At 47.8% G+C, this 21,600-nt stretch overlaps 1 long non-coding RNA gene across 1 annotated transcript; it reads left to right on the top strand.

The window, feature by feature from the left end:
• Positions 1-4,162: 4,162 nt before the first annotated feature.
• LOC123425561 lies at positions 4,163-21,388 on the top strand. Its single transcript, XR_006621861.1, has 2 exons — positions 4,163-6,103; positions 21,130-21,388. It is a non-coding gene; the product is annotated as an uncharacterized LOC123425561 (long non-coding RNA).
• The last annotated feature ends 212 nt before the right edge of the window (positions 21,389-21,600 follow it).

The following is a 21,600-nucleotide window of genomic DNA, read 5'->3' as shown; positions in this document are numbered from 1 at the left end:
CTGGGAGGGCCCGGACGGTCTAAACTAAAGGGTGGTAACCCACTCGGAGCATTCGGGCGGGGAATGTCCTAGCAATAGAACCAGGACGATTGCCAGTTCCTAACCGACTCGGATAGCTGAAGGGAGGGATAACTAATTTTTGTTTTCTTGAAATCCTAAACCCCCGCAGAGCTAGAGGATGTGTGTCTTATCATCAGACTGGCTAAGTTTCTTAACCGTTTGAGATCTAGCAGAGAAAACATATTTGAAGAGCCCCCAATGGGGAGGACATCCTATGAAACACACGCAGAGGGTGATGAATGCGGAAAGATGAGCTATCGCATTCGGCGGAAAGTGATGGAGCTGCGCCCCGAAGTAGTTCATAATACCTCAGAAGAAAGGATGGGGAAGCAGGGAGAAACCTCTGGCCACGTGGCTGAGCAGCAGGACGCGCTCCCCCTCCCTCGGCGCCGGCTCCATCTCACCTTCCGGCAGCCTCCAAGACTTATTGACGACCATTCCATGCTCCACCAGCTCCAGCACGTCGGTCTCCCTCACCGTGGAGGGGAGGAACTCCCCTTGGATCCAGCCCGCCGGCAAGGCCCGCTTCCGCTGCTGAGTGGAGGCCGCCCCCTTCTTCTTCTTCTTGGCCTCGAGCTTGCTGGTCTGCCCCTTCGTCATGGCGAGGGCGACGGATCCGCAGAGGAGGAGAGGAAGGAGGTGGCTAGAGTTGTGCAGGGAGTTGCGGGGGGGGGGGGGGGGGGGGCGAGATCAATGGGAGGAAGACAAGCAGCGCAACAGGAAGGTCCGCCGGGAAGGCTTTAAAAGGCCTCCGACTGAGTCACCTACAGGTGGGCCCAAGATCTTATCCTCCCAACCGGCCGCTGCAAGATTAGTGGAGAAGATCACGGCGCGGTAATCGAGGAGGTGAAATCTACTCGATGGCGATAACGTCATCCCCGCTGAGCGCGCGGCAACCGAAATTTGAGAATCCCAGAAAATCTGGCGTTGTCAGTATGACCGGTCACGTCGAAAGATTCCACGGAAGCAATCGGTCCCTCACGGTTCGTTTCGCTTGCATATTCACTCCGATCACTAGCTGCAAAGATAAAATGGATCGAGGCAGACAACGCTAAGATCACCTCAATACCAGTCGGCTCCAAACTCCGGAGATCACTTCATCGTTCCAGCCCCGATCCATTCGGGGACTAATGATTGGGTTATAGTCCCAGGGTAGGGTCATAGGTCTGCCCTATAGGTCCTACCCAAGGACTACCCTTCATAGGGGACAAGGCCCTTAGACAGTTCCGACTGAACTAAGGATGCCCCCATCATCCAGTCGGCGACGATCCACTCGGAGCATATCTAACGTACCGACTTGAATCCACTCTGTACATCGTAACCTCCCAGGAGGGCAATGGTCATATGTTTTCATACACCATAACTAGCATTTAAGGCTTACGTTACCAGTAACGCCAGCGTTTACTCACCACTACTCCACCCCTGTCCATCGGACCATTATGAAGGGCAGAGCACTCTATATAAGCCACCCTTCACCACTGGTACATGGGTTGGCACTTGTTGTAATCCCTTAAGACACTCGACAAGACCCAAACTATAAACGTAGCATATGATCGTGTCAGTTTACTGCTACTGTTTTCTGCATGTCAATGTACCTGTTCCTATGACCATGAGATCATGAAACTCCCGGACACCGGAGGAATACCTTGTGTGTATCAAATGTCGCAACGTAACTGGGTGACTATAAAGCTGCTCTACAGGTATGTCCAAAGGTGTTTGTTGGGTTGGCGTGAATCGAGACTGGGATTTGTCACTCCGTATGACGAAGAAATATCTTAGGGCCCACTCGGTAATATAACATCACAACAAGCCTTGCAAGCAATGTGACTACAGAGTTAGCCACGGGATCTTGTATTACGGAATGAGTAAAGAGACTTGTTGGTAACGATATTGAACTAGGTATGGAGATACCGACGATCCAATCTCGAGCAAGTAACATACCGAAAGACAAAGAGAACAACGTACGGGATTAACAGAATCCTTGACATAGAGGTTTAACCAATAAGATCATTGTAGAATATGTAGGATCCAATATGGGCATCCAGGTCCCGCTATTGGATACTTACCGGAGAGTGTCTCAGGTCATGTCTACATAGTTCTCGAACCCTCATGGTCTGCACACTTAAGTTTCGGTGACATTTCAGTATAGTTGAGTTGTAGGTGTTGGTTACCGAAGGTTGTTCGAAGTCCCGGATAATATCCAGGACGACACGAGGAGATCCGGAATGATCCGGAGGTAAATATTGATATATTGGAAGTCCTATTTTGGTCACCGGAAATGTTTCGGACTCATCAGTAGTGTACCAGGAGTGCCCGGAGGGTACCGGGGGACCACCGGGAGGGGTGTGACGACCCAAAACACCTCATGGGATGTGGGAGGACTCAACCAGCCCCTAGTGGACTGGCCTAATCAACCACTAAGTCCCATGCGGCTAGGGGCGGGAAAAACCCAAAGGTGGAAAAGGTTTCCAAAGGGAGAGGGGGAATATTCACGGTGGGAGGAGTCCTACTTGGAGTAGGATTGGAGTAGGATTCCTGCACCTCCAATTTCGTCCAAACCTTGAGGGTTTGAGGCTGCCTCCTCCCCTCCCTCCCTCCCTTATATATATACTAGAGGGTTTTAGAGTTTTTCACACAACTATTTCAGCCATGTGTTGCCCTCTCTCTCTAGATCTGTTTCTCCTCTAGTCTAGTTCCAGCGGTGCTTAGGCGAAGCCCTGCTTGAATAATTCCACCACCACCACCACCAAGCCGTTGTGTTGGAGAACTCATCTACCTCTCCGCCCCCTCTTGCTGGATCAAGAAGGCGGAGATCGTCATCGAGCTGTACGTGTGCTTAAAACGGAGGTGTCGTCCGTTCGGCACTAGATCGGGATGGATCGTGATGGGATCGCGGGACGGATCGTGATGAGATCGCGGGACGAGCTGTGATTTGGATCGCAAAGATGTTCCACTACATCAACCGCGTTATATACGCTTCCACTTAGCGATCTACAAGGGTATGTGGATTCAATCTCTCCTTTTGCACATGATCATCACTATGGATAGGTATTGCGTGCATGTAGGAAAAATTTAGTTTCCCATGCGACGTTCCCTAACAGTGGTGTAATGGAGGCGCCCACAAAGAGATCACTTTCTCCTTAGCTCACCGAGGAGCCCCTCCGTGTTGAACAAAAGCACAAAGAAGAGGTCGCCTATGGCCAGCCCGCGAGTATGCATGGATGCCCGGGCTTTGGTCAGGTTCATCTCCACAACCTCATGCAGACATGCTCTTGCACGGTGGAGGTCCTTGGGATGATTCTAGAGTGCAACTCGTCTTAGGATATCTCCTCATGGCTCCCTCATGAAGACCCCCCCCCTTTAGCAACGTCTTCTCCCCACGCATCTTCCCATTGTAGGCCACCTCTTCAAGTTTATGGTAACACCTTGTATTTTGCCCATTTCTTTTTTCTTTGAATTTGGTCTCGTTCTGCTTTTCTATGGCTTGATAGTTTTGAAACCTAAAGGGGTCACCCTTAATTCCTCTTCCCTAGTGGCTTGCCAACCTCCAAACCGTCCCAAGACCTTGTCATTTCCATCGTGAGCCAATCCCAATATTCTTTTCCCTGGGAATATTCCTTTTTCTTTTAAAGGAATAATCATGTTTGCCTTGAGTTGTGAAGAAACCCCCATTTCTATCTCTCCAAAAATTCCCAAATACTTCTCATAAATACCTTGGGTCATATCTTCCTCAGATATGACAAAATTCTTCCTTGCCATGTTCAAAAATATTTCTCAAAAATTCCTTTTCTGATTCTGCCCTATTTGTCATGTTGTGAAGCAAGTACCCTTTATATTTTCTTAATTGCTCTCAAAATTTGTGGGCACTCTTTCCTATCCATATAATTTCCTCATGCCAAAATTCAACTCAATTTAGCTAGTAAATATTTCTCGGCAAATTTCCGAAGTTTCTGATCCACGGGAAGCATTGTGAAGCAAGTGCTAGATAGGAGCGTTCAAATGAGTTGAAACTTTCCATCATCTCAATATGCTCAAATAATGCCTCTACATCAAATTTGAGCATCACTACTTCAATCATGTGACCATAGCATCAAATCTTTGTCTCTGGTCATTATTTTGGATTGTGAAGCAACTACATTTTATGTTGCTCCATAAATTCTGAAATTTTATGAGGACATTCTCCTACCTACAAAACATCTCTCAACCAATTTTGAGCTCATTTTATTTAGCCAGTTATTCCCAGTAATTCTCCTAAGATTCTGTCCAGCACGATGCTGTGTGAAGGAAGTATCACTTTGGTTTATCCAGATGATATGAAATTTAAACAGCATCTTCATAACCCTAAATTATTTATCTCCTACAAGTTTCAGATCCATCCAAGCAAGTATGTGAGTGCCACTTCATACTTTGCAATTCTGTCCAGAAGAGCCCTTTGTACTGCAAGTGCTATTTATATTCTTTCAAATGAGCTGGAAATTTGCAGAAATGATCATCCTGGCATCTGATCATCCTCAGCCAAAAACCACAGCCTTTCCTTACGTTGATCTCCCCCGCCCCACTCCAAACAGCTTGTTGTTAAATCATGTTTGAGCACCTTTCTTCCTCCCCACAGCCCTCTAGTTGATTCTACCCTCGCCTCTTATCCATCTGAGCAGTGGTAGGTTTGTTTGACATGGAGTGAGGAGCAGTGGCACACCAGAGCACGTAGTGCACGTGGTGATCATGCTGAGAGCAAGCCAAAATGGCGCTCTATGCATTGACGGCGACGGGAGCACCTCTCCAGCAAGCTCCGGCTTGTCCGCGAGCGTTAGAGAGCTCCCCACCGCACACGTGTGCCCTCCGGAGTCTTCTCCCCCTCGTCGCCTAGCCTGTGGTCGGCCCCGACGCCCTGTTGCAACGCGGTAACTGAGTCGCCGTCTCGGAGCTTCGGCTACCGTCGCGAAGAGCTTCCCCGGGCCTATATAAGGTGTGCCCCAAGATCTCCTCCGACCTACGACCTCCCAACCCTCTTCCTCGAGCTCCGGGAGCTCTTCTGTTCCACACACGGACATCCTATGCCACCGTCGATCTCGCCTTGATACCGGCAGCCAGAGGCTCCTCTCCACTCCCTAGCCCCTCCATCTCTTTCCCTGGATGTCGGTGAGCCTTTTCCCCTTTTTAGCTCGCCGTCGGAGCGTCCCTAGCGCCAGGAGCCACCGGAGACACCGACAGTCACGACCGACCCGCAGCTTCCCCGCCACCTTGGCCAGCTCATCCCTCCCGCCTCAGGCGTTCCCGGGACGCAGCGCTTTCCGGAATGCACTCCCGACCGCTCGCCGGTCGGAGTAGCTCGCCGGAGCAGCGGCCCCCTCACCGGCCGAGCCCTGCCTGGCCTCCTCTATTTCTCCTGTCGGGAGGAGGAAGGAGATAAGGAGGGAGGAAAGAGACACGGGAAAGGGTCAACGCGGGCCCCACCTGTAAGTGACCAGAAACCGGCCCCGCCACTGCCCACGTTGATAAGTGGAGGCGCCCGGCTCTAAATATGTTCCCCCTCTGGGAAACGTATTCCACCAAAGACGCTTCCTGTTTTTCAGCCAAAGACCTGTCTGTGAATAAACGTTTTACAGATTAGTCCCTAGACTTCAAATGTCCATATCTCCGCGATCCTAACTCCGATTCCAGTGATTCCAAAGCCCATGTCTTCGTCTCGCCGAGCCCGTCATGATAGTAACATTTTCACTATGTGTCCACACAGTGGAAATGATCATGCTGCTCTTGCCCATAAACAGCTCCTCTGAGGGAGAACTGTTTCCGGCAATTCCTTCCGCGAGCTTCTCGCATTTCTTCCCGGTGGATCCCTCATCCCAGGCAAGCCACAACTCTCATTTGCTTAATTTCATTGCAATATCATAGTTTAATTAACTATTTTAATCACAAGTACATCTATTTATAAGAAGTCGAAGAAAGAAGATGGCGTCTCCCTCCCACCTCCCAGGGCGGCGACCCAATGGCGATCTGGAACTCTAGCCGGCACCTCCTCCATCCTCGCCACCCCTCTGCTCAGGTGAACCTCCCCGACCCTTCTCTCGTGGTCCTGCATGGCCTGCATGGGTGGTTCTACGTTGGATCTGGATTTCTCGCACGGCTTGGCTTTCTCTCATGAGGTTTATCGCCACTCGGGTTTTACGGTGCATCCTATGAAGCATCGTCGCCCTTTCATTATGGTGATTTACTTTGGTCGTCACGTGTTCCGGCTCTCGCCTGACACAGTCGCTGCAGCTCTGGAATCGGTGATTGGAGGATCGGCTATCGAGTTTCGGGTTTCTCAAATCACAGATTCGGTTTTCTCCTTCAAGGTCTCCTGCATGCAAGTTGGTTTTCACATTCTGGAATTGCGTTCTTTCAAGTGCTCAAGTTTTAAGTGCTTCTTCCATCTTTGGGGACATGGAGGTCCTAATTGGCGTTGGGAATTTGCTCTGTGGAAGAAGCAATGTGATGCGGAGTGGATTATTGTGAGCCCCTCTAAGAGGAGAGCCTCTTTAGGTCTGATGGCCATGCATTCCAGACCACTTAAGTCTTCTCTCAAATCTGGATCTTTTGTTCGTAAGAAGCTATCTTTTGCATCCCTTCAGCAATATGAGGTTTGCAAGGGCTATAGGTATCCTGTTTCTCATGATGAGCTAGTCACTCTTGAGCAGGCTGGTTATCCGGTGCCTTCCCCCGAACGTATCATCATCTCTGCACCACCGCCGGCGGAACTCCGGTGGACGGCAGCCACGCCGCATATTACGTTTGGGACAGTTTCTTGCCAAGTTTCATCTCCCGGTTCTCCCGGCGAGGATTTTCAAACTGCCAAAATTTTCGGTACTTCCCACATGCAGCAAGAAGCCACAACTAATCCAGCCGAGATTCATGGTACTTTGAATGATGGGAATCAATTTTCGGTGGCAAGTTTGGATTCTGGACAAATTTCCTCTCTCATTAATGAGCCTGCTGAGGTTTTTTCTTCCCCTGGGCCCGAACCTAATTGCACGATGGATATTCCTTCCTCTGAGGAGGCCCATCTGGCCTTTGACGAACTCATTAATAGTATGGTTGAGGATATCTTTTCTTGCTCTATTTGCAACGCTCGGGGCCATCTAGCTGCAAACTGTACGGCTTCGCCTCGATGCTCTAACAACATGGTGGGCCACGCACGATCTAGAGGAGCCTATTTTATGCGTAATAATTGTCTTACTTGGAACTGTAAGAGACCCACCACCTCCCCTGTCGCTGATATCTCGGGAACTGCTGATACTCTTGGCGCAACAGCAACCCCTGCGGCACAGTTCCGTCCTGTCTCATCGCCGTCGCCTCCTCGAACTCCCTCAGAGACACCACCGGTCACTCCGCCACCGCCTCCAGCAATGGCGAACTTTGAGCTTGATCCCGAGTTCTTCCTCCCGCCTGGTCACAATATCATTGATGGAGGGGTCGACCGGCTGCCTCGGACATACACCACGCCGGCAGTACCCATCATCGGACGTCACGAGCGCTTTGTCATCGATGCCGTCCATCCAACGCTGCCGACTGACGAGGTGATTCAGGTACGGCAAGAAGTTGCTGCTCTTTTCTTGCATCAAGGGTTACATGTCCGGTCTGCTCAACCTTGGATTGAGGGAGTTGGTTTGTTTGAGCTCCGGGATGCTGCTGAGAGTTATGTCGCGGTCCACATGGTTCCGCAGCCAGTTGCTCAAAACTCTGTTGTGCGCTTCATGCGTCATGATCAGGGCCTTGGGTTCCGCGGCCAAGAGGGTTTTCGTCAGGGCTGCCTCATGCTTTTGGGGGTCCCGTTGGACTTCCGCAATACTGAAGATCTCAGGGCGGCTGTTAACACCTTCGGGGAGTTTCACCATTGGGTCAATGCTGACCCATATTTGGTTCGTTCTATTGTGTTTGCTGCCTTCCCAGATGACCGACTGGTACCTCGCAGTATCAGTTTTTCTGAATATTCTGCTTGGGGTGGCGCAAAGGTTTCCTGGTCTGCTCCTGTGTACATTCTGGGTACGGCGGCTGCAGAGATTCTTCCTAATGATGAGGACCCGATGCCCCTCAATGGCAACCCTCATCCGCTCCCTGGACATCTTGTTCATGACAATCTGCAGTTTGCTTTGCCCCCATATCCTGCACTTGGCTGGAATGCGGTTCCGCTCGCACCTGGAGATCCTGGGCCTGCTGTTGCTGCTGACGACGGAGGCTGGGGGTAGCCGCCTGCTGATGCTGATGATGGAGGCTGGGGTCAGCCGCCTGCTGTTGGAGGAGGTTGGGAACCTGATGCGGCACCAGCTGCACCTGCTGCTGATTCGGTTCAAGACCAAGAATCTATGGTGATTGATCAGTCGAGTCCCTCTTCCTCGGATTCGGTTCACGAGTTGGTGGACCTTGATCTGCTGCAGGGTGATATGGAGGCGGAACCGGCTGCTCAAGAACCACCAATACATAATCCTGACGCTGCTGATGCTGATGTTGATGTTCCTAATGCTGCCCCGGACAATGCTGCTGAGCCAGAGGATGATGCTAATGTTGATGTTCCTGATGCTGCCCCGGACAATGCTGCTGAGCCGGAGGAGGAAGCGCCCGTGTTGGAGGAGGTGCATGATGAAAACCCTCTCGCAATGGTTCTCTACAAACCCCCTCCACCCACTCAGTCTGGCAACCTCTTGTTGGGGCCTCTAGGGTTTTATATGGGCCTCCTCTGCCACCGGTGATGTCCTGGGCTCGCACTTTTGATGCTCTGATGGGCCCTGCTGCTGCTATGCATGTACCTCGTCAATTACAGCTGCCAATCTTTGAGCCCATTCTGATCCCCAAGCGATCCTGGGAGGTGGCTTTCGATGCTGATGCTTCAGGACCTTCCCTGTCGGAACCTGCTTCTGCCTCGCTCTCATTGCAGGAGGTAATCCCACTCAGTCCTACTTCTTCATCAGAAGACTTATCTTTTCGCTCTCCTGCTCCATCCAAGAAGGGGACCCGCAAGAAGGCCACCCCGGTGGTGGACTCCTCGGTGAGACGGTGTACTCGTGGCTCCATCAAGCGTGATGGCTTCAAGCCAATCCTGCAAGAGCTACCTGCACATGTCCCCAAGAAGAGGAAGCCCAAGGCCAAGCCTATGTCCTCTACATCCCAAGAGACTGAAGATGCTCAAGTACCTCCTGCCACTCCTATCCCAGTGATTCAGGAGGTAGGGCAGTCACTTGGCATAGCCCCTGAGAAGCTTACGGTGGATCGACTTATGGAAGATCCTGCTGACTCTGCGCCATCGTCTTCTGATGTTTAATCCATCCATGTTTAGCTGTTACTTTACTGGTTCTATGTACTGTTGAACTTCTTCTTGCACTGTCTTTTGGTGTTTGGAACTTTGGTTGCAGTGGCTATTACATAGCCTTGCTTTTGCCATATCTATGATCTGCAATGGATAGTCGTTCCACGAGAAGTTGGCGTGTGTTGTGCTGGAATGTGCGTGGCCTAAATTCGGATCATAGGCAACGGGCAGTCCGTAACAAGATTGATGAGAGCCTTGCTGTGGTGGTCTGCTTGCAGGAAACAAAAATGCAGTCTATTGAGTTTCGCGCAGTTAAAGGTTTCTGCCCCAAACGCTTTGATCAATTTGCTTACTCCCCTTCCAGGGGTGCATCAGGAGGGCTCATCACCCTTTGGAACTCATCCATTCTCACTGGTCATTTAGTAGAATGCACCCCATACGGCTTGATCATCTCCTTTACCTCAAATCACACGGGTGAATCGTGGACTTCAGTTAATGTCTATGTACCATGTCAATGGGAGGCCCGCGATCTTTTTGTGAGCTGGCTTTACAATCTTGATATCCCCACTGGGGCTAATTGGTTGCTTCTTGGAGACTTTAATTTCATTAGATCTCCTAACAACAGAAACCTCCCTGGGGCTGATGTGAATGACATGTTCATCTTCAATGAAATTATTGGGCATCTGGGATTGTTGGAGCTTCCCATCAAAGGCAGATCTTACACTTGGTCCAATATGCAGGACACCCCTCTTCTGGAGCAGCTGGACTGGTTCTTTACATCAACCAACTGGATCTCCTCCTATCCTCTTACCCAAGTGCTTCCTCTGGCAAAGACTGCATCTGATCATGTGCCCTGTGTAGTCACTGTTAACACCTCCATCCCCAAATGCAACTTATTTCGCTTTGAAAATTACTGGGTTGAAATGGAGGGCTTCACAGAATGTGTACAACAATCCTGGCTCATTCCTTCAAGAAAGACACACATCTCTGCTGTTATCATGGATAAGATGAAGCATCTTCGGCAGGCTTTGAAGAAATGGCAGACGTCTCTGTCTCAGTTAAAAAATGTTATTTCCAGATGTAATCAAGTGGTGCTATGCTTGGATGAGCTTGAAGAGTTGAGGTCCCTCTTCAGACCACAAGCTAACTTCAGGAAAATTGTCAAACTACATTTGGAACATCTTCTACACCTTCAGTGCCTATACTGGAAGAAGAGGGCCACTATCAGATTTGTTAAGGTTGGTGAGGAAAACACTAAGTTCTTTCATGCTATGGCCACTGAGAGATATAGGAAGAATTCCATTGCCTCTCTCAAGTTAAATGATGGTTCTATCATCTCTGATCATGATCAAATTGCTGCATGCTTCTGGGCATCTTTCAAGGATAGAATGGGAACTTCTCTTGGAATTAATATGGCATTTGACTTACAATCCCTGCTGAATGAGGTGGAGGGCCTAGACATTCTCACAGAACCTTTTTCCAAGTCTGAAATGGATAAGACTGTGCAGGATATGCCTATTGATAAAGCTCCAGGGCCTGATGGTTTCAATGGGCTTTTTTTCAAGAAATGCTGGCACATTATCTCCCCTGAGTTTTACCAGCTTGCTGCTGAATTTCATGCTGGACAGGCCCAGCTGGTAAACATGAACTCTTCCTATATTACACTCATTCCAAAGAAGAGATCACCTGAACATGTGGGAGATTATAGACCAATATCCCTTACTGGAATGGGTCTCAAATTTCTGTCAAAAATGCTTGCTAATAGGCTACAGTTGCAGATTGTGAAATGTCTTCACAAGAATCAATACGGTTTTATCAAATCTAGGACCATTCAAGATTGTGTGGGCTGGACTCTTGAGTATCTGCACCAATGTCATCAATCCAAGAAGCCTATAGTTATTCTTAAGCTGGATTTTGAAAAGGCATTTGATTCTGTGGAGCATGAATTCATCTTCCAGATTCTTAAGCACAAAGGCTTCAATGATAGATGGATCCTTTGGGTTAGGCAGCTACTAACCTCTGGATCTTCTTCAGTACTGATCAATGGTGTGCCTGGAAGGAAGTTCATGTGTAGGAAAGGTGTCAGGAAGGGAGATCCTATGTCCCCACTGCTTTTTTCTATTGCTGCTGATTTTCTGCAAACTCTGGTTAATCAACTGCTGGTGGAGGGGCTGATACAGCTGCCTATACCTTGTCATGATAAGGATTACCCTATAGTGCAATATGCTGATGATACTCTTATCATCCTACCAGCTGATAAATCACAATTGTTGTAGTTTAAGAAAATGCTCTTGCTTTTCTCCCAGTCCAGTGGATTACAGGTGAATTATCACAAATCTGCACTCCTACCTGTCAACACTTCTCCTCAGCATCTGCAGGACCTGGCAGACTCCATTGGTTGCAAAGTGGGTTCTCTACCCTTCACATATCTGGGACTGCCTGTTGGGACAACTAAACCTAGAATCATTGATCTCATGCCTCTGGTGGATAACATGGAAAGAAGACTCAGTGCTAGTTCCTCTTTTCTTGCTCAGGGGGGAAGACTGCAATATGTAAACTCAGCACTGTCTGTTGTTCCCATTTTCTTTCTATGCAGCCTGGATATACCACCAGGTATACTGAAGCAATTGGAGAGGATTCAAAGGCAATGTCTATGGAGAAGAAATGGGAATGATCATGCACCCTCTCTTGCTGCTTGGCCTCTGGTGTGTAGGCCTAAAAATAGAGGGGGATTAGGGATTATGAATTTAGCAGTTCAGAATGAAGCACTCCTGCTCAAACATGTTGATAAATTCCTCAATCATGCTGATATCCCTTGGGTTCATCTGATTTGGAACACTTACTATCATAACACTATACCTCAGGGCACTGCACTTTGTGGTTCCTTTTGGTGGAAGGACATCTGCAAATGTCTTGACAAATTCAGATCAGTTACCTATGTTCTGCCTAACAAGGGTGACTCCTTCCTGTTTTGGTCTGACTCCTGGTTAATTGGAAACTCCATTATGCCATTGGCTGCCAGATTCCAAAGATTGTTCTCCTTTGTGGTTGACCCTTTCTGCACAGCTCAAGAGGTCTTTGCTGCTTTTTCTGATGACAGTATGCTTTCCATGTTTCACCTCCCACTGTCTGCCCAAGCTTATCAGGAACTGACTTCGGTCCAATCTTTGTTTCTGGACCTGGACCTTGATCATCAGGCCTCTGACAGATGGGTATGGGGTAAGGATGCTAAGGTCTACACAGCCAAGGCATACTATGCTCATGTTCATAGCAGTATTGTATCTAATCCTTTACTCAACTGGATCTGGAAAAGCTGATGTACTATGAAGATTAAGATGTTTGCCTGGATGCTTATCATGGATAGGCTGAACACTCAGGATATGCTGGAAAGGCGTCACTGGAAGGTCTCTGATTCTAACCTTTGTCTTTTATGCCATGCTCGAGTCAAGGAAGACAAAGATCATTTATTCTTCAACTGCCTATTCAGCACCAGGGTCTGGAATTACCTGCAGATCACTTGGCAGGGGTCATCTATGTGGAGTGCTACTGTTGCGGCTAGAAAGGACTTCCCTAACCCTTTCTTTGCTGAGGTAGTTTTCACTGCCTGTTGGAATATCTGGACTACCAGAAATGCAAAGGTCTTCAACCAGGAGCAGCCAAAGTTCAGGAAATGGAGATCTGGATTTATTCATGATATTTCTCTGTTAGCTCATAGAATTAAGGCTAGTTTCAGGGATGATATCCTTAAATGGATTTCCTTTTTGCCTCCTTGAGGTTTGTATTCCTTTGCTCCTCCCCCCTTTGTACATTCTACATCTCCTCTTGTACATACAGCTTTCATAGTTGGGAATACAGAAAAATGGCTGTGGGGGGTTTTCCCTACAGTAGCCGGTCAAAAAAAAGTACATCTATTTATAGTCGGGAATGTGAGTATGCACTGTTTGAATAGATGACTACAATGATGAGTGCGGGATTGTCAGTGGCTAGTGACTTACACACTAGTCGATGCCATGATGTTGAGATTACTGTCTATGATTACTTTGGGTTTCAACCAACACTTTATGGATATGGATCAACAGTAGTGGCTTGATATCGGAGTGCTAGTCATGATGGAGATATTATTCGGGGATAAGCTACTTAGTTGGTTGATCGAGAGTCACCTGTCCAGGCTTATCGGTGCAGCCACATTTGCCGATATGGGACGGCCTTGACTTGGGCTGATCGCTTGACCTTTCACCGGTACCTCCAAAGAGGGAGGGTTATGGACGCGTACTACCCTGATCATATAAGCGGTGATAATCATGTGAGCCCAATTTAGTTGTTTGGGTACCCGTCCCCGGTTGAGACAGTTTAGTTTGGCCACGATGGTGGCAGGTGTCATCAGGACACGGGGCCACCCACGGCAGGACTCTGGGGGAGGAGGAATGTCGGTGGTATGATGAGAGGGTCACGGGTCAGGCAAGTTTCTTTGCAGCAATGTTGGCCCACCCGAATGGGATCACGAGGTCAGTGCTCCATGAAGTGGGTAAAGTGTGCAACGTCTGCAGAGTGTCAAATCTATTCGAATAGCCGCGTCCACGGTATAGGACAGCCCGTCCAGACCTCGGTACGTGGTCAACCATAACTATGATATTAATGATGGAAGAACTCGTTTGAGTGTGCTAGCAATTGGGCATCATGTCGATGTCAAGTCGTGGTATCCATCTTGAGGATATTCGTTGAAGGTTCTTGGTCACATCACAAGAGTTGGTATCACCAGAGTATGGTGAGAGTAGCTTGGTATAGTTGTTTTTCAACTACTCCCCTAGTGATAATAAATCTTTAACTAATCTTGATTGCTATGATGTTGTGTTCCCTTAATGCTAATGTTGTTGTGAGCTTGCGAGTACATTCAAAGTACTCACCTGGAGTGTCAAGCCAGTTTGCAGGTCATGCCATGATTGCTTGTTTGTCAAGTCTTCCAAGTTGCGAGCTAGGATGCGCGTTCCAGCTAGAGTCCTTGCGGAGTGGAGTTCATCACATTCGTTGTTGTTCCGCTGCTAGTGTAGGATTTACCATAGGCAGGTGTAGTATCGCCAAGGCGATGTAATCCATGTACCCTTGTAATCTTGTCCATATTAATAAAGAGCTGATTTATTCTATGCCAACGGTGCCGTATTCCAGAAGACTTGTCCTTGGGCTGGAATACGGGGCGTTCCGGTTTCCTCTGAGCCGGGGTGCCACAAGAGTTGGTATCAGAGCAGGTCTAGTTGTAGGACGCCCTAGACCGGGCGAGCGTTAGTAACCGGTAGTATAGAGTCTAGTTGGATTGTTGCACTTGTTTGTTGCATTTGATTGTGCATAGCATGCATATAGACTAGATATTTTATTACTAGCGATGGATCTGGTGAGTGTAGGTGGCATCGGTTTCGATTCACCACATGCGCTCTCCAGCTTGCATTCTTGTTCCTTGGTGTGGTGTCATCTTTGCCCTAGCGGAGTGATGCCAAGGTACCTGGTTGTATCGATCCCTTGATGGATTAATGCGTCGGTACCACACCAATGCATTCTCTTCAACCGCCCTATTATTTCGCTGATAGACATGCTTCTATCCCGGATCTTGGTCATCCCTCTAGTCGCGATGGAAACCCTTATGATCTTGCTTATCAAAAAAGGGCAATGCCCGCAAGCCTTCTTTCCATAGCTATCCCGCCTTGCCTTCGATCCTCTAGAAAAGTACGGTTCGCTTCCGTACGGTTGATCATGACGTGGTCGAGACCCCTGTGTTCCGACCCACGACCACCAAGTTCGTCCTAGCCATCGTGTATGTCCGGATGGAACCGGTGTAAGCCCTTATTTCGTGTAGCTTTGTTTACACCAACTCCCTTCCATGCATTGATTCACCTTCGTGCACACCGCCACAACATGTTAGACCATAATACCGGAGTTCTTGTGAGATTTTTGTGCTTAAGTAGGAATGCATATTATTGCTGTGAATAGCTGTAGAATATGACATTGCCAGTGTGTGATCTTGCTGCTTTGTGTGTTTGTCGTTTGCTTCTTTCTTTGGGCCCTTGGTGTTACCTTATTTTCCCCCTTATGGAAGTTCCTCACCGACATTGGACTTGAAGAATCAGTGAAGAGACAGTCATTTGGAAGCTCAGTTCAGCAGTATAGAATTTTGGCAGACTACGTTATATCGGGAATATCGGACCTGAGTAAAAATGATATCCTGACTGGATGAGTTATCAACATCGACTATGCATCAGTGCAACCCTTGCAACAACAATCATCGAATCAGCAAGAAGGCAAGGATGTACATTTTGAGTCAAATGTATGATTCATATACGTGGTTGAGTCTGTTATGAGCACAATTTGAGACCCGCTATGCTACGGAAGGAAGACAGAATGTGCTATGAACTCAGTGTTCAGCAAGAAGGATAGCCGAATACCCTGTTGCATACAACAAGTAACCGACAGCCAGAACATTAAGGAGATATATATGCACCTAGCTTGCATGTGAAAGCTTCGGGTATAAGCAACCCAGTCTTTCCCTGCAAGCTATCAGAAAAGCTTACGACGCAAGGTTTTTGTGACTTCCTCAATATGACACACGGATCTTTGTTCAATACACCCATGCTTCTCTAGTAATCTATCACAGCAAGCTTTCGGCGTAAGGTACCGAGTCTTACTCAGCAAGCCTTTAAGGAAGGAAGCATTTGGGATATGGTACCCAATCATCTTCAGGAAGCTAGCCGACAGAAGCTTCGAGCACAAGTTATCCAGTCTTCCTTGACACGATACTCTTGACGACTTACATGACGAACTAAGTAACCCTTCTTGGGAAGGCATCGCATTCTCACTAGTACATGTTATTCCACCGACAGTTGGCAGCATATGACTATGCATTCAAGGACCCAATCCGCAACAGTTGGTCAGAAGGCGTAAAATCAATCAGGACACAAGCCTGCTTCAGGAATCAAGCGCTCAGCCGCATATATACAATAGATATGGTGGACATGCTACCAAGGCCATAAGAGTTAATCACACAATGATGTCAGCTGGCAAGAATCCGACTATTGCATGAGTTATACAAGAAGAAGAAGAACGTCAGTTATACACTTCAGTGAGATGACCAACAACCTATGGATAACTTGTATGGGACAGGGATGAACCCTTGCTTATCTTTATTTGGTGACGGCACGACGCCCGTGTTCTGAGCTGTTTTGGCCGTCCGGGGTGGATGCCAACTTTTATTTCTCTTGTCAGCAACTCGCTCGTGTTCTGAGCTGCTTTTCGGCCGTCTCGGACAGTTGTTGAATTTCTTTCCATAGTAGTGACCCTATGCCCTGAGCTATTTCTAGGTCGTCTTAGGGAACTGCTACTTTCTTCTTATCGACACCGTCTCATGCTCTGAGCTTATTTTCAGCCATCTTGAGTCGGGGTTGTGTTACTCTAGTAATGTCCCAGATCTGAGTTGTAAAGACCGTTCTAGTGGCTACTGGTTTATTTGCCGGTTTTATCCAAGGGTTCAGACGGTTGTCACCTTACCACTACAACTTGTTAAGTAATATGCTTGCCGGAGTATTATACCTAGCAGCACCCATGGTCATCTGAGGAATCAAGAACACATCACACCAAGCTCTTTCAGCTAAGGATCCAGGTAAAGAGAACCATAATGATGGAGCAAGATTGGTCATACAGGTATAATAATGGATGCAAGATCAATATGGTACATATGCTCAAAATAGTCTGGTTCGATATCAATCGCCGTGGGAACACACCCAACGGGTCTATTCCACTTGCAAGGACCCTAGATCAAGTCAACCCACTCAGCCCAACCAGATATGCTCAGAACCTTAGAAGAGGATATTCAAACATGTGAAGACGACTCAGTAATTCGATTGTAGCGACAGTGTCAAAGCATTACACGGCCTACTATTCACTTAAAAGTGTCGACAGACGAAACAACCAGAATGTTGGACAACAACCTCAGATGCATGTGACCTCACTTATGAGAATCATTCAAAGGATAGTTTGCCGTGAATAATATCTTTCTCCAGAACCTCCGTCAGTCAAGTCAGTATGCATAAACGGATGGGAGTCGGAGTGACATATGAGGATCCAGTGAAACAAACCCCTCGGAGCCAGACAGTCAGTCAGTTGATACCGAGAGCATTATACCAAGGCAAAAAGGAAACCCGAGTTGGAAACGGTTTCCTTAAGTAAGGATATTCATGCCTGAACCCTGAGCAACCAAATCTCGAGGACGAGATTTCTTTAAGGGGGGTAGGTTTGTAACACCCTAGATTTTCCCCATTTCTTTTTCCTTTGAATTTGGTCTGGTTCTGCTTTTCTGTGGCTTGATAGTTTCGAAACCTAAAGGGATCACCCTTGATTCCTCTTCCCTAGTGGCTTGCCAACCTCCAAACCATCCCAAGACCTTGTCATTTCCATCTTGAGCCAATCCCAATATTCTTTTCCATGGGAATATTCCTTTTTCTTTTAAAGGAATAATCTGGTTTGCCTTGAGTTGTGAAGCAACCCCCATTTCTATCTCTCCAAAATTTCCCAAATAATTCTAATAAATATCTTGGGTCATATCTTCCTCAAATATGACAAAATCTTTCCTTGCCATGTTCAAAAATATTTCTCAAAAAATCCTTTTCTGATTCTGCCCTATTTCTCATGTTGTGAAGCAAGTACCCTTTATATTTGCTTGATTGCTCTCAAAATTTGTGGGCACTCTTTCCTATACATATAATTTCCTCATGCCAAAATTCAACTCAATTTATTTAGTAAATATTTCTTGGCAAATTTCCAAAGTTTCTGATCCAGAGGAAGCTTTGTGAAGCAAGTGCTAGCTAGGAGTGTTCAAATGTGTTGAAACTTTGCCATCTTCTCAATATGCTCAAATAATGCCTCTACACCAAATTTGAGCATCACTACTTCAATCATGTGACCATAGCATCAAATATTTGTCTCTCGTCATTATTTTGGATTGTGAAGCAACTATATTTTATGGTGCTCCATAAATTCTGCAATTTTACCACGACATTTTCCTACCTATAAAGAATCTCTCAACCAATTTTGAGCTCATTTTATTTAGCCACTTATTCCTAGTAATTATCCTAAGATTCTGTCCAGTAGGATGTTGTGTGAAGGAAGTATCACTTTGGTTTATCCACATGATATGAAATTTATACAGCATCTTCATAACCCTAAAATATTTATCTTCCCCAAGTTTCAGATCCATCCAAGCAAGTATGTGAGTGCCACTTCATACTTTGCAATTCTGTCCAGAAGAGCCCTAAGTACTACAGGTCTATTTATATTCTTTCAAATGAGCTGAAAATTTGCACAAATGATCATCCTAGCATGTGATCACCCTCAGCCAAAAACGAGAGCCTTTCCCCAGCTAGATCTCCCCCACCCCACTCCAAACAGCTTGTTGTTGAATCATGTTTGAGCATCTTTCTTCCTCCCTAGAGCCCTCTAGTTGATTCTACCCTCGCCTCTTATCCATTTGAGCAGTGGTAGGTTTGTTTGACATGGAGTGAGGAGCAGTGGCACACCAGAGCACGTAGTGCATTTGGTGACCATGTTGAGAACAAGCCAAAATGTCGCTTTGTGCATTGACGGCGACGGGAGCGCCTCTCCAGCAAGCTCTGACTTGTCCGCGAGCGCCGGAGAGCTCCCCACCGCACACGTGTGCCCTCTGGAGTCTTCTCCCCCTCGTCGCCTAGCCTGTGGTCGGCCCCGACACCCTGTTGCGACGTGGTCATGGAGCCGCCGCCTCGGAGCTTCGGCTACCATCGCGAAGAGCTTCCCCGGGCCTATATAAGGTGTGCCCCGATCTCTCCTCCGACCTGCAACCTCCCAGCCCTCTTCCTCGAGCTCCCGAAGCTCTTCTGTTCCACCCACAGCCGTCATGTGCCATCGTCGATCTCGCCTTGAAACCGGCCGCCCGAGCCTCCTCTCCACTCCTTGACCCCTCCATCTCTTTCCCTCGACGCCGGTGAGCCTTTCCCCTTCTTAGATAGCCGTTCGACCGTCCCTAGCGCGAGAAGCCACCAGAGCCACCGACGGCCACGACCGACCCGCAGCTTCCCCTCCACCTTGGCCAGTTCTTCCCTCCCGCCTGAGGCGTTGCCGGGACGCGGCGCTCGCTGGAGTGCACTCACGACCGCTCGCCGACCGGAGTAGCTCGCCGGAGCAGCGGCCCCCTCACCGGCCGAGCCCTGCCCGGCTTCCTCTGTTTCTCCTGTCGGGGGGAGGAAGGAGATAAGGAGGGAGGAGAGAGACACGGGGAAAGGGTCAATGCGGGCCCCACCTGTAAGTGACCAGAAACCGGCCCCACCGCTGCCACGTGGATAAGTGGAGGTGTACGGTACTAAATTGTTTCCCCCTCTGGGAAACGTATTCCACCAAAGACGCTTCCTGTTTTTCAACCAGGGACCTGTGTGTGAATAAACGTTTTACACTTTAGTCCCTCGACTTCAAACGTCCATATCTCCGCGATCCTAACTCCGATTCCGGTGATTCCAAAGCCCACGTGTTCGTCTCGCTGATCCCGTCATGATAGTACCATTTTCACTATGTGTCCAAATAGTGGAAATGACCATGTTGCCCTTGCCCGTAAACAGCTCCTCTAAGAGAGAACTGTTTCCGACAATTCCTTTCGCGAGCTTCTCGCATTTCTTCCCGGTGGATCCCTCATCCTAGGCAAGCCACAACTCTCATTTGCTTAATTGTATTGCAATATCATAGTTAATTAACTATTTTAATCACAAGTACATTTGTTTATAGTCGGGAATGTGAGTATGCACTATGTGAATAGATGACTACTATGATGAGTGCGGGATTGTCAGTGGCTAGTGTCTTACACACTAGTCGATGCCATGATGTTGAGATTACTGTCTATGATTACTTTGGGTTTCAACCGACAGTTTATGGATATGGATCAACAGTAGTGGCTTGATATCGGAGTGCCAGTCATGACAGAGATATTATTCGAGGATAAGCTACTTAGTTGGTTGACCGAGCGTCACATGTCCAGGCTTATCAGTGCAGCCACATTTGCCGATATGGGACGGCCTTGACTTGGGCTCATCGCGTGACCTTTCACTGGTACCTCGAAAGAGGGAGGGTTATGCACGTGTACTACCCTGATCAGGTAGGCGGTGAAAATCCTGTGAGCCCAGTTGAGTTGCTTGGGTACCCGTCCCCGGTTGGGACAGTTTAGTTTGGCCACGATGGTGGCAGGTGTCATAAGGACACAGAGCCACCTAGGGCAAGACTCCGGGGGAGGAGGAATGTCGGTGGTACGATGAGAGGGTCACGGGCCAGGCAAGTTTCGTTGGAGTAATGCTGGTCCACCCGAATGGGATCACGAGGTCAGTACTCCATGATGTGGGTAAAGTGTGCAACCTCTGCAGAGTGTCAAATCTATTCGAATAGCTGCATCCATGGTATTGGACAGCCCATCCAGACCTCAGTAGGTGGTCAACCATAACTATGATATATGATGGAAGAGCTCGTCTGAGTGTGATAGAAATTGGGCATCATGTCGATGTCAAGTCCTGGTATCTGTCTTGAGGATATTCATTGAAGGTTCTTGGTCAGATCACAAGGGTTGGTATCACCAGAGTACGGTGAGAGTAGCCTGGTATAGTTGTTTTTCAACTACTCCCTTAGTGATAATAATTCTTTAACTAATCTTGAATGTTATGATGTTGTTTTGCCTTAATGCTAATGTTGTTGTGAGCTTGCGAGTATATTCAAAGTACTCACTTGGCATGTCATGCCAGTTTGCAGGTCATGCCATGATTGCTTGTTTGTCGAGGCTTCTGAGTTGCGTGCTAGGATGCGCGTTCCAGCCAGAGTCCGTGCGGAGTGCAGTTCATCACATCCGTTGTTGTTCCGCTGCTAGTGTAGGATTTACCGTAGGCAAGTGTAGTATCGCCAAGGTGGTGTAATCCATGTACCCTTGTAATATTTTCCATATTAACAAAGAGCTAGTTTGTTCTATGCCAACGGTGCCGTATTATAGAAGACTTGTCCTTGGGATGGAATACGGGTTGTTCCGGTTTCCTCTGAGCCGAGGTGCCACATTTATCGCCTGTCATGGCCATGTTCTGTTGGAAATATTCCCTCAAGGCAATAATAAATTGATTATTATTATATTTCTTTGTTCATGATAATAGTTTATTGTCCATGCTATAATTGTATTGATTGGAAACTCAAATACATGTGTGGAAACATAGACAACACACTATCCC

The sequence above is a fragment of the Hordeum vulgare genome, chromosome 2H (assembly GCF_904849725.1).
Source record: "Hordeum vulgare subsp. vulgare chromosome 2H, MorexV3_pseudomolecules_assembly, whole genome shotgun sequence".
Classification (NCBI taxonomy): domain Eukaryota; kingdom Viridiplantae; phylum Streptophyta; class Magnoliopsida; order Poales; family Poaceae; genus Hordeum; species Hordeum vulgare.
The sequence above is the reverse complement of the archived record's forward strand: the minus strand, read 5'-3'. Positions and strand labels throughout refer to the sequence as shown.